Source organism: Rattus rattus, chromosome 12 (genome assembly GCF_011064425.1).
Source record: "Rattus rattus isolate New Zealand chromosome 12, Rrattus_CSIRO_v1, whole genome shotgun sequence".
Lineage (NCBI taxonomy): Eukaryota > Metazoa > Chordata > Mammalia > Rodentia > Muridae > Rattus > Rattus rattus.
Window position 1 is genome coordinate 10356807 of NC_046165.1, and position 14062 is coordinate 10370868.

The 14062-nt window shown below is 39.8% G+C and overlaps 1 protein-coding gene across 1 annotated transcript in view; it reads right to left on the bottom strand.

Moving 5' to 3' along the window:
- Nucleotides 1-14062, bottom strand: part of Gpc5 (glypican 5) — a 465019-nt gene that overhangs the window by 93450 nt on the left and 357507 nt on the right. The window lies entirely within an intron of this gene.

Here is a 14062-nt window from a genome sequence, read left to right on the forward strand (position 1 = left end):
CATTATCATCAAGTCAAATGTCCACCAGTATGGAAGCTACATACAGTTGTAACACATGGTAAGAGAAATCAAAGAAAATGTAGAAGGACTCCTATCAAGGTGTTAGCTTAATGTCAGCAGAAACTTTCATCATCACTAGCTGTCAGTCATAGCACAGTTCTCTGATGAGAGAAACATCTGCAAACAGAGTAATTGCTGTGGTTAAACAGCAATGGATCTACTATGTGGGAAGTAGCTAATATTACAGTGGAATATAATGCTAATGTGATAGATGATGTGTGCAGAACTACAAGTGTCCGATGAGATAACCAGTGCTATGACAAGGTACACTAGACAGGCATAGATGTGATGAGGGTCTGACCCTGAACTTCAGACATACCGAAAAGACAATAAGTGTTTCACTTTCAACTGAAGAAATTTAACCGTGTTCTTGAAGTTCGATTGTTTGTGTTGTTCGTAATTAGCCTCAATCATATCATTCATGGACATCACATTCCTTTTTGTTTTTAGACAGGGTTACTCTATGTAGCCCTGGATGCCCTGAAAATCACTATGTCGGCCTTGCTGGCCTTAAACCCAGAGATTCGCCTGACTCTACCTCCTACGTGCTAGAATTAAAGGCATGTACCACCACCGCCTGGCTTCAATTATATCATTTAAGATGGACATTTTTTTCACATAATTTATCTTCATTTTCTTTTTAATTTTGTCTATGATTTTGCTTTATTGAAAACAGAAACTTTTTCTCATACTATATATCCTGACTATTCCTCTCAGTTCCTCCCCACCTCCCTGAAGGACCCAACCTAGCACTAATTTCATCTTATGTCCAGCACGTCCTTAGTTTGAACCTAGCAACTTGAAAAACCACAACTTGTTCCAGGAACTAAGACACCCCAAAGCAACAGCTACTCCACCCAGGCCCAATGTCATGTCCCAGGCAAATGACTCAAGTTAACCACAATTATATATGACAAATTGAAATTGTCTAAATTGGCTAAAATTCTTGTGCAAGCTATGATTTCTGAAATGTCAACCAATGGTGTAACTGACAAATTGGAATGCCCCACCCCCTGCTTAAACTGTATAAAAGACAAGGCTGACACCATCTCAACACCTTCCACACCAAATGACTACAGTGAAGAGGTTGGAGAGGTCTGAGCTCGAACTTGAATAAAGACTCTATGCTTTGGCATGTGCGTTAGAACCATGGTGGTCTTTGGTGGTCTGTGGGGAAATCCACGGTTAGGGTATAACAGTCCCCACCCATCCAGTGCCACCCTTTTTCTGTGTGTTAGAAAACAAGTAGGCTTCTAAGAGATAATAATATAGTTATGAAAAAACCAAACAGGCCTATAAGGGATAATATAAATTTGAAGAGAATAGAGCAGAATAGAATACAGCAGAATAGACTGGGATGAAATGGTATGGGATGGACTGGACTAGACTAGACTAGACTAGGAGGATAGGGTAGGGTATGGTAAGGTAGAAAAGGATAGGATAGGATAGGATAGGATAGGACAGGACAGGACAGGACAGGACAGGACAGGACAGGACAGGACAGGACAGGACAGGAAAAAATAGAATGGAATAGAGCAGAATAGAATAGCATAGCATAGCTTAGCATAGCTTAACATAGAATAGCATAGCATAGCTTAGCATAGCATAAGGTAGCAGAGCATGAAATAGCATAGCATACAGGTGAATATAGCAGAATAGATTACATCAGAATAGAATAGAAGTCAAAGCTAACACATAGGAGCAGAACAATACACTACAAATCAAAAGGAAAAGAATCCAGTCAGAGGCAAAACAAATAGCTGCGGATGCATAGACCCACTCATTTGCACACTCGGGAATCCTATAACAACACCAAAGTAGAGGCCATACTACAAACCCAAAGCACCCATGCTGTACCTGCACATTCTCCCTCACTCTCTGAGTTCACATGTGTGCCCATCCTGTTCATTTCGAGGGCCTTGTTTCCTTGGTTTCCTCTACATTTCCTAATAGTTTCTCTAACACAGAAATAAAGGGTCTTCTCTGTGTTAGGTAAGAGCTAGAAAGACGATTTTAGAGAACAAAAATGGGAATGCGGAGATGGGGGGACCATCTCAGGCTCCTCAGTATCATGCTTTGCAAGCTGAAATCTGAAGGTGGCACTTTGATAACCAATGGAAAACAAGTCAAAAATGGACCCAAGATTAATGACTAAAATATCAAGTCTCATGGGCTAGAATGGATTGGAAATAATGTGTTATTTCATCCTTTCTGTTTTTAAAGATTTTCTCATTTGTTTTATGTACCTTAGTATGTCGTGGTTATCTTCAGAAACACCAGAAGGAGGCATCAGACCCCAGTACCAGTGGTTGTGAGCCACCATGTCGTTGCTGGGAATATAACTCAGAACCTCAGGAAAAGCAGTCAGTGCTCTTGACTGCTCAGCCATCTCTCCAGCCCCTATTCTGTTTCGTATGGAGCTAACTAGGTGATCTAAGATTTCTCTTGTGGATGTCTTGGTGGTGAAGAGCACACATGACTTTTCACAGAGCCACATAGGGTGTATAGCATCGAAAGCTGAAAATAACTAAACAAAACCGATGTGGTCAGAGTTGATCTCTGCAATCGAAGCATTGGATTCTCAGTAGATGAGATGTAACACAGTCCTCAACAGTAGCAAAACACAAAAGGCAACAAGTCACCCAGGCCATGGAAATGCCCAATGAAGTGGTGTCTTTTTCTCTCTCTTCACCCTACTACATTTAGGGTCTCATTGATTTTTATCACATTCACAGTCATGAGAAAGCTCCACCTGTCCTTGCCGTAAGAGGTCATGTAGCAGTTACTTTGCTCATCGCAGTGATCAGCCACCTGGAAAATGTATAGTAAGCGTTTACTTGGCTCTTAGGATAGAGTCCCTCCCAACAATGGAAGCACATAAGCAGGGGGCACAGGTGGATTTTGACCTTACACCCACAACCAGTAGGCGAAAACAGATTCACACTGATGCTCTGTCGGGGACAGTTCTGCTTCCATTTTATTCAACGTGGGACTCAAATACATGACAGGGCGCAACTCACATTCAGGATCGTTTCCCCTCCTCAGTTGAGGCACTCTGATTCCCCGACATGCTGAGATATTTATGGTCTCTTAGATAATCCAGCCACCTTCAAGAAAAACAGATGGACCTGCGTGCTATAGAAGGATCATGGAGATTTCAGTCTCTCATAATGAACCACACACACAAATACAAGTCAATCATGGTTTGTTTGTTTTTTCTCCAAAAAAGACCAATCATATTGAAGCTAGGAATGATCTGTTTGGTTCATATATGCTGTCTATTCTTAATTTCAGACATTCTTAACGCTACTCTACACTGTACCTGTGTCACGATCTTCTTCCTATGCAGAAATATTTTGTTATATAACATGTTGCAGAAACAAAGAAATACAAAGTCTTCTCTGAAGACTCACCCTGCTAAATATTTTAAGAAATATTTCATTTAAAAAGAAACAAGAATATACTTGCTATAGGTCACACTGGTCTCACAACCTCACTCTCTCTAATGCTAGAATTTTATGCATATGCAGACAAGTCTAATTATAAACTGGAGTTCTAAAAAATACTACATTTCTCAAATATTTTACTGTTTCCCTCCTTGAAATCAAAGACAAAAATGAAAAAAACAAAACAACAAAACAAAACACTTTATGTTGGGCAATGGTGGTGCATACACTTAATCCTAACATTCAGGAAGCCTAGGCAGGTAAATCTCTTGAGTTCTAGGCCAAACTGGTCCTCAGAGTTCCAGAACAGCCAGGGTTATACAGAGGAAGCCTGTTTGGAAAAACAAAACAATGACAAAAAAAAAAAAAAAGGTAACACTCTGTTGTTGATCTTAGATACCCCATTCTTCTTAACTGAAACTGATCACTTTTATAAAATAGTGCAACATATCACATGATTTATCTTAATCTTCAAATAAAAATGAAGCTTGCTTCCTGTTGTAATCCATTTGAGTCCTACTATTTAAAAATCTTTTTTATCTGCTGTGTCACAGAGTGACAAAATTGAAATAAAACCGAATAGATCAACAGAAAACACTAAACTAAAAATTAACAAGAGTAAAACCTTAGCTTTGCAATTGTTTCAGTAAGTAAATTTTTTGAAGACAGAACTTACTGCTTTTGATAGATTCACACAAAATAAAATATGCTCTTTATAGTTTAGTGGACACTCTCCACCTGTGAGTAAAGTGTAAGGCCTCAGCCTGCTCTAACCATCAACATTTTGATGGATGTTGGTTTGCAGTTTGCAAGATGCAGGAATGCTGTTCCTGGAAACCTCTGCCACCTAGTGGCCAGGGGCCATGGTGCAGCCTCTCAGTGATGCAGTCTAATTGCCTTATATGCTATATCTGGGCTTCAGAGAATCATTCTTGAGTGTGTCTAGGTCAGTTGGAAGTAATAATTTGAAGAGGGAATAATACACACACCGCATTTCCTAAAAGCATCTGGCCTGAGAATCAATACAACATTTCATTTTCATTTTAGCGGCACTTTAAATTAAAATCCCATTTATAAATGTTTTAATGTGGCAGTAAGAGGCTCCTGGGTGTGTTTTAGCCTTTCATTAATATATGCCTCCAGTGTGTTGCAAGATACACGCTTACCAAATAAGTCCCTTTGACCATTCAAGTGCTAATTAATGACGCAATAAAGCGAGGCCTAGGGTGCCTTAATGAAAACAAAATGCAATTCTTTAATTTGGAAAATAAAACGTTTTATTTCCCCTTCAAGTAGCACTTAAGGATATGAATAAAACGAGCACCAACGGATCCGAAGAAATAACAAAGCTTTAGTCATATTTTTAATCAGAACCCCACACACACCCCTACACAGCGCCCTTAGCTTCAGATTTAATTAGTGCCAGTTTAATTTTACATAGATGGAGGAGGATAGAACATGGGATGACTGTCAGCGGATACATTTATAAAGCTATATTATTAAAATATCTTTAAAAGTTTAAAGTCAGATACATCACTAGATCATTCTTGATTCTGTGGTGGTTTGTTTTGTTTTGTCTTGGTTTGGTTTGGTTTTTAAATGACTACTCCAACGACCATTTTTATAAAGTCAGGGATCAGTGGCGGTAAAGGCTGCTTGCCTTGTTTTATCCTTGTTGTTATCCTTGTTTTCAGCAAGGTGTCTCCCCACAACAAGTCCAAGATGAGACAGAAGTTAGCAGTGGGCTCTCTCTCCCACCTCAGTCCACCTGACACTCATGGGAGGAGCAAGATGGCCATCATGTCAACCCTTCCTGACAGGCCTGGAACTAAGGCTTACTCTCTTACCCTTCAGTGTCCTGCGTCTTAATGCAGGTCCACTCCACATGGATCTCTGAAAATCACTGTGATAGGCAGGTCCTCTCTGCCCTTTCTGCACTGCTGAAACTTCCCGTCTGAGCAATTCTGAGTGACACAATGGCTTGTTAACCTACTGTACTGTTCAATTACCAAACTGCTCTCACCAGATCATTTTAAGACATGGAAAATTATTAAAATTAATAAGAATGGCCCATAATAGAGAATATCAGAGAAGTGGAATGACTTGCCCCTCGCTTTTTTTCCTCGTGCCTCACCAAAGCTTTTTTGATGTCTAACAGCAAGTAGTCCCCCCAAAAAAGCATACATCGGTTAAATAAAACATTAGCCTTAAGCAAGAGATGTCAAGAAATTCCTCTAAATTACTTGTCATGATATCAGGTTGGTGAGCACGAAAAACAAAATCAATGGCATAATTGCAAAGGATGTGTTGACACTTGGGGGTGGTAATAGGGGGAGGGAATACCATGATGGAGCACAAATAATATGTTATGATTCCTTCCATCTTTATGAGGAGGTAAATCACAGGCTTCTCAGACATCTCTCGGCTCTTAAAGGGGTGACATTTTAAAAGAAATCATGAAATATACATACCAACACAAAGCTGTAATAAAGCCAAGAACCTGTGAACGTGTGTGTGTGTGTGTGTGTGTGTGTGTGTGTGTGTGTGTGTGTGTGTGTGTGTGTATGTAAGCTGGATAGAAAATTTCCCAAAAAGTCGTTGTTATTTTATGCGATTACTCTATGGTATTCACTGTTCTTTCTTTTAATTATTGGAAAAAATAAACAGAGGGCCAATGAGATGGCTCACTGTTAACACAGTTAAGGATGTTCACTAATGAGCACAGCAATTGACAGGTCAATTCTCAGAAGCCAGTAAAGGTGGAAAGGAAAAAAGGACTCCGCAAAGTTGTCTGTTGACACAACATATGTGCAAACGCATGCGCACACACACACACATGCACACATACAAGTGCACATTTGCGCTTGCATGTATACACACAGAAACATGTACATATCACATACAGTAACAAATAAAAAATTTTAAAAAGTTTTTCTAAATTGATTTTTCAATACCCTAAAAGGTCACAGTTTCACAATCTGAAAGTCCTTTTTAGAACTGCCTTCGGTTTACATTTTCATGACCATGATGAACTTCTTGAACTAACCTGTCCATTCTGACAAGGGTGAATGGTCTCTCAGCAAAAATTCTTGTATGCGGTAGTTGAAAATTTAATAGTAAGGGTGCTGGAGAGACGGCTGAGTGGTTAAGAGCACTGGCTGCTCTCCCACAAGACCTGGCTTTCCATTCTCAGCTGCTACAGGGCAACTCGAGGTGCTCTCTACACCACCGTTTTACAGCACAGCCATCATGGGGAGGAAAGGCGGCCTGGGTAGCTCTAGCTGTGGCAAGGGAAACAAGAGAAGGCGGGTCGTGTGTGAGTGTAATCGGGAGCAGAGATAGATACTACTGATCAGCCTTTCTTCTCTCACTTTTCAGTTTTTCCATCCAGTCTAGGGCTCCAGTCTCACAGTGCCCACATTCAAGGCCAGACTCTCCCCGATTAAACCTTTCTGGAAACATCCTGGTGCACTATCCCAGAGATATGTCTTCTAGGTTATGAGCATTAACCATTATATGCTTAGTATTATATAAGATATAGTTCTATGGTAACTTAAACATCATCCAATGAAATATACAGCTTCTGTGTTCGGAAGCCCATGTTCTTATGCTCATTGATTTTATTTTTTACATTTCTTTATCTTGAGTGTGTGTGTGTGTGTGTGTGTGTGTGTGTGTGTGTGTTTAGGTATGTGGATGGATGTTGGTGTGCAAAGGTAAGCATGCAGAGACCTTAGAGAAACATTCAAGCATTGGTTTTCAACTTGTACTATGTAGGTTCCAGAGGTCGAACTCAAACCATCAAGCTTGACTGCAAGAACATTTAGCCATGGACTGACCTCACTACCCCCATATATTTGAATGGCACATGGACAGTTTTCTTAACTCACACCTCTGGGGCAACGGAAAACTGCAACTTACAAGTAAGGGAGATGGCTTCGTAAGTCAAATAGAGCCATTTAAGTGTGGGTTGGAGGTCAGATTCCCAGAACACTTGTGAAAGCAAAGCGTGGTGAGTTACCTACAGCCCCAGTGCATGAAAGGCAGAGACAGGCCATTCCCCAGAGCAAGATGGGTAGGACAGATTCACTATAAACTCACATTAACAGTTTAGTAGGGGACAACTTATATATATATATATATATATATATATATATATATATGTGTGTGTGTGTGTGTGTGTGTGTGTGTGTGTGTGTGTGTGTTATAACATATATATATATATATATATATATATATATATATGCAAGTGCAAACATGCACCAAAGAATATTTTGCTGTTTCAGTATGTTTCATGAAGTACCCAGGTAGAGAGAGTTTTTACGTCTCTGGTCCACTATGGCATTCAGGGTTCCAACACTAGAGTGGTAATGACTGCTTATACTTAAGTTTTGGTGTTTCATATTACTATGTATGTCATTTTGTACACATCATGTCTCCACGTTGCAACTCATGACGTTAAGCACAATGCCTCCTCCGTAGAAGTGGGAGTTAGATCTATCTCCATGGTTGATGCAACTTTGTCACACGTGGTAATGGTGGCATGAGGATGCACACTTGTCGATCCCTTGGCATCTCTTCCCACTGTTCTTCGAACCTTCGCTTGACTCTGTCGTCAACTACAAGGCATAAACGATAATTTCAAAGACATTCCTTTTGTGACTGCCAGAGAACTTGTTCAAAGGAGAACAACACGTGTAAGGAACACAGAAAGAATTGTGTCAAAGGCAGTTAGAACTCTGTCCTAGTTCGGGCCAATAAACAGCTGACAGCTCTGAGATGTGTTATGAATATCAGATGGCTAGGGTTTCAGAAACAAAGCATCTATGAAACACACACACACACACACACACACACACACACACACACACAGAGCGCAGGGGGCAGGGTTGGGAGGATCATGGAGAGTTGGTCTGCTTGGCATCTGGATTACATTTAGATAAGACCAGGAGAGTAGCAACGACATTAAACAACTGCTTACTATGAATGCCCTTCCGTTTTGATTCAATTACAAGGCCATCAAAACCTCCCTGTATTGTTTCAATTTAAAAGTGTTTTCCAAAAAAGAGAAATCAGCAGAAAAAGCAGTCTGCAGATTAGAATCTAACAAGTATGTGCATTGTCCTTGGCTTGAATAATAAATACATAGTTATGTGGAAAGGTGATGTGATTTTTAATAAAATAAGCGAATTTAGAATTGTCATTAAAACTTTGAAAACACCAGGCCATCTTTTCACAGAAAGATGTTGTGAAAAGATTGAGGGAAGATATTTGAAACATTCTAGACATTGACGGCACGTGAATATGAAAAGAACGAACAAGCAAACATCCTGACCCTGGCGTGGAAAGAAGTTCACACGGCCAAATCCAACCGTTGGAGACAATAAAATTAGCAATGCATTCTTTCAAATATGTAGGAGAAAATGTTATAATCTATATTGAAACTCAATCCTGTCTCTAAAAATTTGCTTGACAGAATGCTTGTCATTTGACTTACAAATACTTTTATTCTTCAGTTCAGATACAGTGGCTTTCCAAAATCATTACTAACAAAACGATTTGGCATACTCTAAACTCCACAGGGGAAAAAGTAGTCAAATTTTGGATTAGAAGTCGGGAAGTACAATCCATGAAATTATCGCTATGCTTTGCTTTGCACTAATGAGAAAGCTTCAGCCAGGATGATCTATAGGGTCTCTGTAAATTCTTTTCTTTACTCTCAGTAGAGTGGCTGGAATCTAACTGGGGTGTTTCTATTTTAAGCTTCAGCTGCTTGCTGGTTTCCATAAAGAAAGTCCACAATGGGAAAGAGAGGTGAGTGAGACAATTTAAATAGCTTTTTCTTACACGGGCTAATCAGTTCTACTGCAGAGCTAAATCAAATGGCATCCTATTTCAGGATTATAATTCTACAGATGGTACATGTTTATCTTCCCACCCATAGTATTGCTTACAAGGTGTGACACACTTTCACATGAAATTTTTATCACCATAAAGCTATCATCTCCCTTACACTGTCTTTAAGAAAACTTAACTTGGAATTACACAAGTCAATCATGAGTTTCAAAGACTTGACCCTATCACATGGTTAATTACCTTTGAAAAATGTGAGATAATCTTTACTATACAGATGCATGAATAAAATATTCCTCAATGTATAGCAGTGGGAGATGAGGAACTGGGAGTAGTCACTAGAAAGTCCCAGATGCCAGGGACCCAAGAGGTTCTGAGGACCCAACAGGGAGGACCTTAGCTGAAATACCCAACAAAAGGGAGAGAGAACCTGTAGAGACCATATCCAGTGGATAGGCACGATCCTGGGTTGAGGGATGGGGCCACCCACTCACCTCAGAAATATTAATCCAGAATTCCTCCTGTCAAAAGGAAAGGCAGAGTGGAGTAGTAACTGAAGGAAAGGGTATCCAGAGACTGCCCCACCTAGGGATCCATCCTATCTGCAGACACCAAACCCAGACACTATTGCTGATGCCAAGAAGTCCTTACTGACAGGAGCCTGGTATAGCTGTCCCCTGAGAGGCACTGCCAGAGCTGGACCAATCAGATGCAGATGTACACAGCCAACCATTGGACTGAGCACAGAGACCCCAATGGAGAAGTTAGGGCAAGGACTGTAGGAGCTGATGGGGTTTGCAACCCCAGAGGAAGAACAACAATATCAATCAACCAGACCCCCCAAAGGTCTCAGGGACTAACCCTGAGAGTATGCAGGGAGTACCCACAGGTCCAGCTGGATATGTTGCAGAGGATGGCCTTATCTGGCATCACTGGAAGTGGGGCCCCTTGATCATGTGGAGACTTGATGACCCAGGGTAGGGGAATGCTAGGGTGCTGAGGCAGGAGTGGGTGGGCAGGTGGGGGAGCACTCTCATAGAGGCAGGGGGAGGAGGTGGGAATAGGGGTCTTGTGGAGGGGAAACCAGGAAGAAGGATAACATTTTAAATGTAAATAAATAAAATAACCAATAAAAATATAACAAAATATTCCTCAGGATTGATGATTTACTTTATTGTTAGTAAAAGTAGGAATGAGATTATGTTTCTCACATTCTTATTTAATAAAAGATGCTACCTCTCGGTCCAATAGTAATCACTTACATAGTTTGTATTTAATAAAACACTATTATACAAAGGAACTGAATTTTGCTAAAACTGGCATCATGTTACAATACTTATTAGACAAACCTGCTCTCTTCAATATATTCGTTCAGTGAATTCTTGTGGAGAAACTATAGTTCAAAACACACAACAGCTGGTGCTACATATGGATTCTGGATACAGTACATAACATAATCAGTGCAGAGTCTGTGATACCACAAGATAATTAATCTTACAGATATTGCTATGAAATAGTGAGGTAACATATACTGATATATTATATGTTTTATTAAATACATCTTTTCAAGATACTAACATAACATTTCATTCAGCGGTAATTTTCACCATCAAATCCTTCGGTGAAAATCACATTTTAAAAAGTCCTTGTTATTAAAAATTAAAAATAATCTCCGTAGTACAATTTCATGTGTGCTCTGCCCCAAACTTGTTTTTTATTATTTTTTCCTGATGCTGATGCTTTAACATTGAAAGATGCCATCACTATCTGCCAGCCAGCTTTCAATCTGATGTATTTCATAGGTACTCTCACGAGGACAACCTCACTGAGTAACAGTTTAGGCCACTGAGGTAGCCCAAGCCACCAGCTCTTAGCAGGCTACCTGCATTGCCTCAAAGTCATGGTTTTCTCTTTGTTCTGGGATACTTGCCTAGCAGGAGAAAAAGTGTCTCTATCACACAGGAGAGAGCTCCACTCTCTGACTGATCCTTGGGGTGGATGGAAAACTCATAAGCCTGTCTCCTAAGGACTTGTTTCCCTGTATGGGTTTAGGATATAAAATTAAAATCATTTTACTAAACACTTTGGCCAAATCAGTACAGCTAACCTTTGCCCAGAGACTGGGTATAGTTATCTTAATGAGTAATTTGGAGGAAGAAAAATAAGAAAAACCAAAAAATTTGCTTTTTTCATAAATGATAAAAGGATAGATTATATTACTAATATTAATTTTATTAGTTTCCTTTCGCTGTGACTTTTTGCCTTAAAATTTCAGCATTAAGTGACAATGCCACTGCTTTTGTGACAATGTGGTTGACTTTCACAAAGAATAGGACCCAGTACCAAACAGAACAAACAAGCGATCACCCACAAATATGGGCTGTCATGAAAAAATTAGCAATAGTAACAGATTTTTGAATATTCAATGAACAAAATTAATCAAAAAATGAATCTCTGGTGCTTCGGGTAGAGTTTGCCTGTGTTGCACCATGTGACTTTACTGTAAAGTTTAGGAACAGGCACCATGAGCTCTTTGCACTGTACTTGCCAGGGTGCCTCAAAGAACCAATGTACAGCGCATGGGTATGTGTGCATATGGGCACGCATGTGTGCATGCATGTGTATGTGTATGTGTGTGCGTGCGTGCGTGCGTATGCGTGTGCGTGTGCGTGTGCGTTCTTTTTTACAAGACATGTTTATTTTGTGTAGTGCTGGCTGTCCTAGAACTTGATCTGAAGAGCAGGCTTGCCTCAAATTCACAGAGATCTGCCTGTCTCTGCCTCCAAAGTGCTGAGATTAAAGGAGCGCACCACTATGCCCAGCCTACTATGTTTTCTTGATTGCGGTGTTTTTACTGCACAGCTAAAGTTTTCTGTACGGAAAAACAAAACTGTTTGATTATGAAAAAGAAAGTCTTAATACTTTTATGTTGCCATTTTTCTGTAGGAACTACCAAATTACTCTTTCCTTGGACTAGAATTACCTTAGAATTTTGTATTTCTGATGCTGGCTTTAGTTTCAAAATAAATAAGTAGATAAATGTAGATAGATAGATAGATAGATAGATAGATAGATAGATAGATAGATAGATAGATAGAACATTAAATAAACTTTGGATGTGAATAAGGATTGAATCCCCAATATTTTCTAAAATGACCTTACATGTACTTTTGCTCTTTTGTCCTAGGTAATTACATGAAACAGCATTCTCAATACTAATGGCAAAATGATAACATATGTCAAATAATCAGTTGAAAAGAATTTATGATTTATTAAGAGTAAATATTTTATTTGCATAACTATTATAAATACCCATTTTATTAACAAGGTTTATGTTGCCTTGATAAAATTCCATGATCAAACACAATCAAAGGAAGGAAGGGTTTCTGCTAGCCTAGGAGTCCAGATGTCTGGCGTCCATAATGGTGTGGAAGCATGACGTGGCAGCAAGAGCTGGTTGGTCACATTTTCATTCTTCTACAGAGGGCTGAGTATTAACAGGAAGCAGGGAAAAGTTATAAACCCTCAAAGGCCACCCCCATGACTTAATTCTGCCAGCAACACTGTACATCTTCAAGATTCCATAGCATCCCAAACTCTCACCATCTGGAGACCAAGTGTTCAAATCTATGTTCGTCACATCTCAATAAAACCACCTCACCTATCAGGGGTTGAATAAAAATGTCTGTGGCAAAAAAGTCACCATTGGAAGAAACCATTGTTCTAAATGGTACAATATTGAGATTCGGTACCTAGATTCCATGTTTGGAGAAATAATACGGTAATGAGGCCTTTAGACAAACATCAAATTGAAAATTTAAAACTTAAGAAATGGTTATAAGCATGCATGATTAAGCAATTACACTTATTGATCAATAGTATGAATCAATATGTTACATAAAGCACGAGATAAAACCCAAGCTTATGAAGCTCAGGTAGTGTAGTAGAACTTTCCCCTAATGAATAAAGATTACAAGGGACCAATCACTGGGCAGGTAGGTGGGACTTCTGGATTGGGAAGAGGAAGAGGAGAAAGGAACACCCTTTTGGACGGCGGTAGGTAGGGAGGCTGACCAAATGTAGGAAGTCAGAGGCAGTGGATTCCAGTGGTGTATCTGCCACTGGAGGATTTCTACATAAAATAGTTTGTAAAATTAGGCTGATAGATTCCGAGCCCAAAGATTGTGTTACCTGTGATTCTAAAGTAAGATTGTGTGGTGTTTTCCTTCATAAAGTGACTCAACTGGGTTCCAGAGAACGGTACCACGGCAGAGCGTGGTGTGCAAGAGTGCACAGTAGCCAGCTGCGGGAGTTTGGAAGCATGGGGCATATGTGGCAGCAGTCAGCTGTGGAAACTTAGCAAGCGAGGTGAGACATGCCCTGGCTAAAAGAAATAATATATTCTCAGCCTGTCGACCTAGCATGGGTGCTTTTTAATATTTTTAATATTTCACACAACAAGGTAGTACATTAAAAAGACAGATCATTTTACAACTTGATATGCCACTGGGGTAAAAAAATCAATAACGAAACTCTGATGGTTGAAACAATAGATTAAAAATCCAAGCCAAATGTGGGCCAAGAATTTGATTCAGTAATGAAGTGCTGACACAGCATTCTCAAAACCCAGGCTACCCACAACAAGAAGCATACATGCGCATACACACATGGAGATAGGAAAGGCAGACAGAGACAGAAAGACA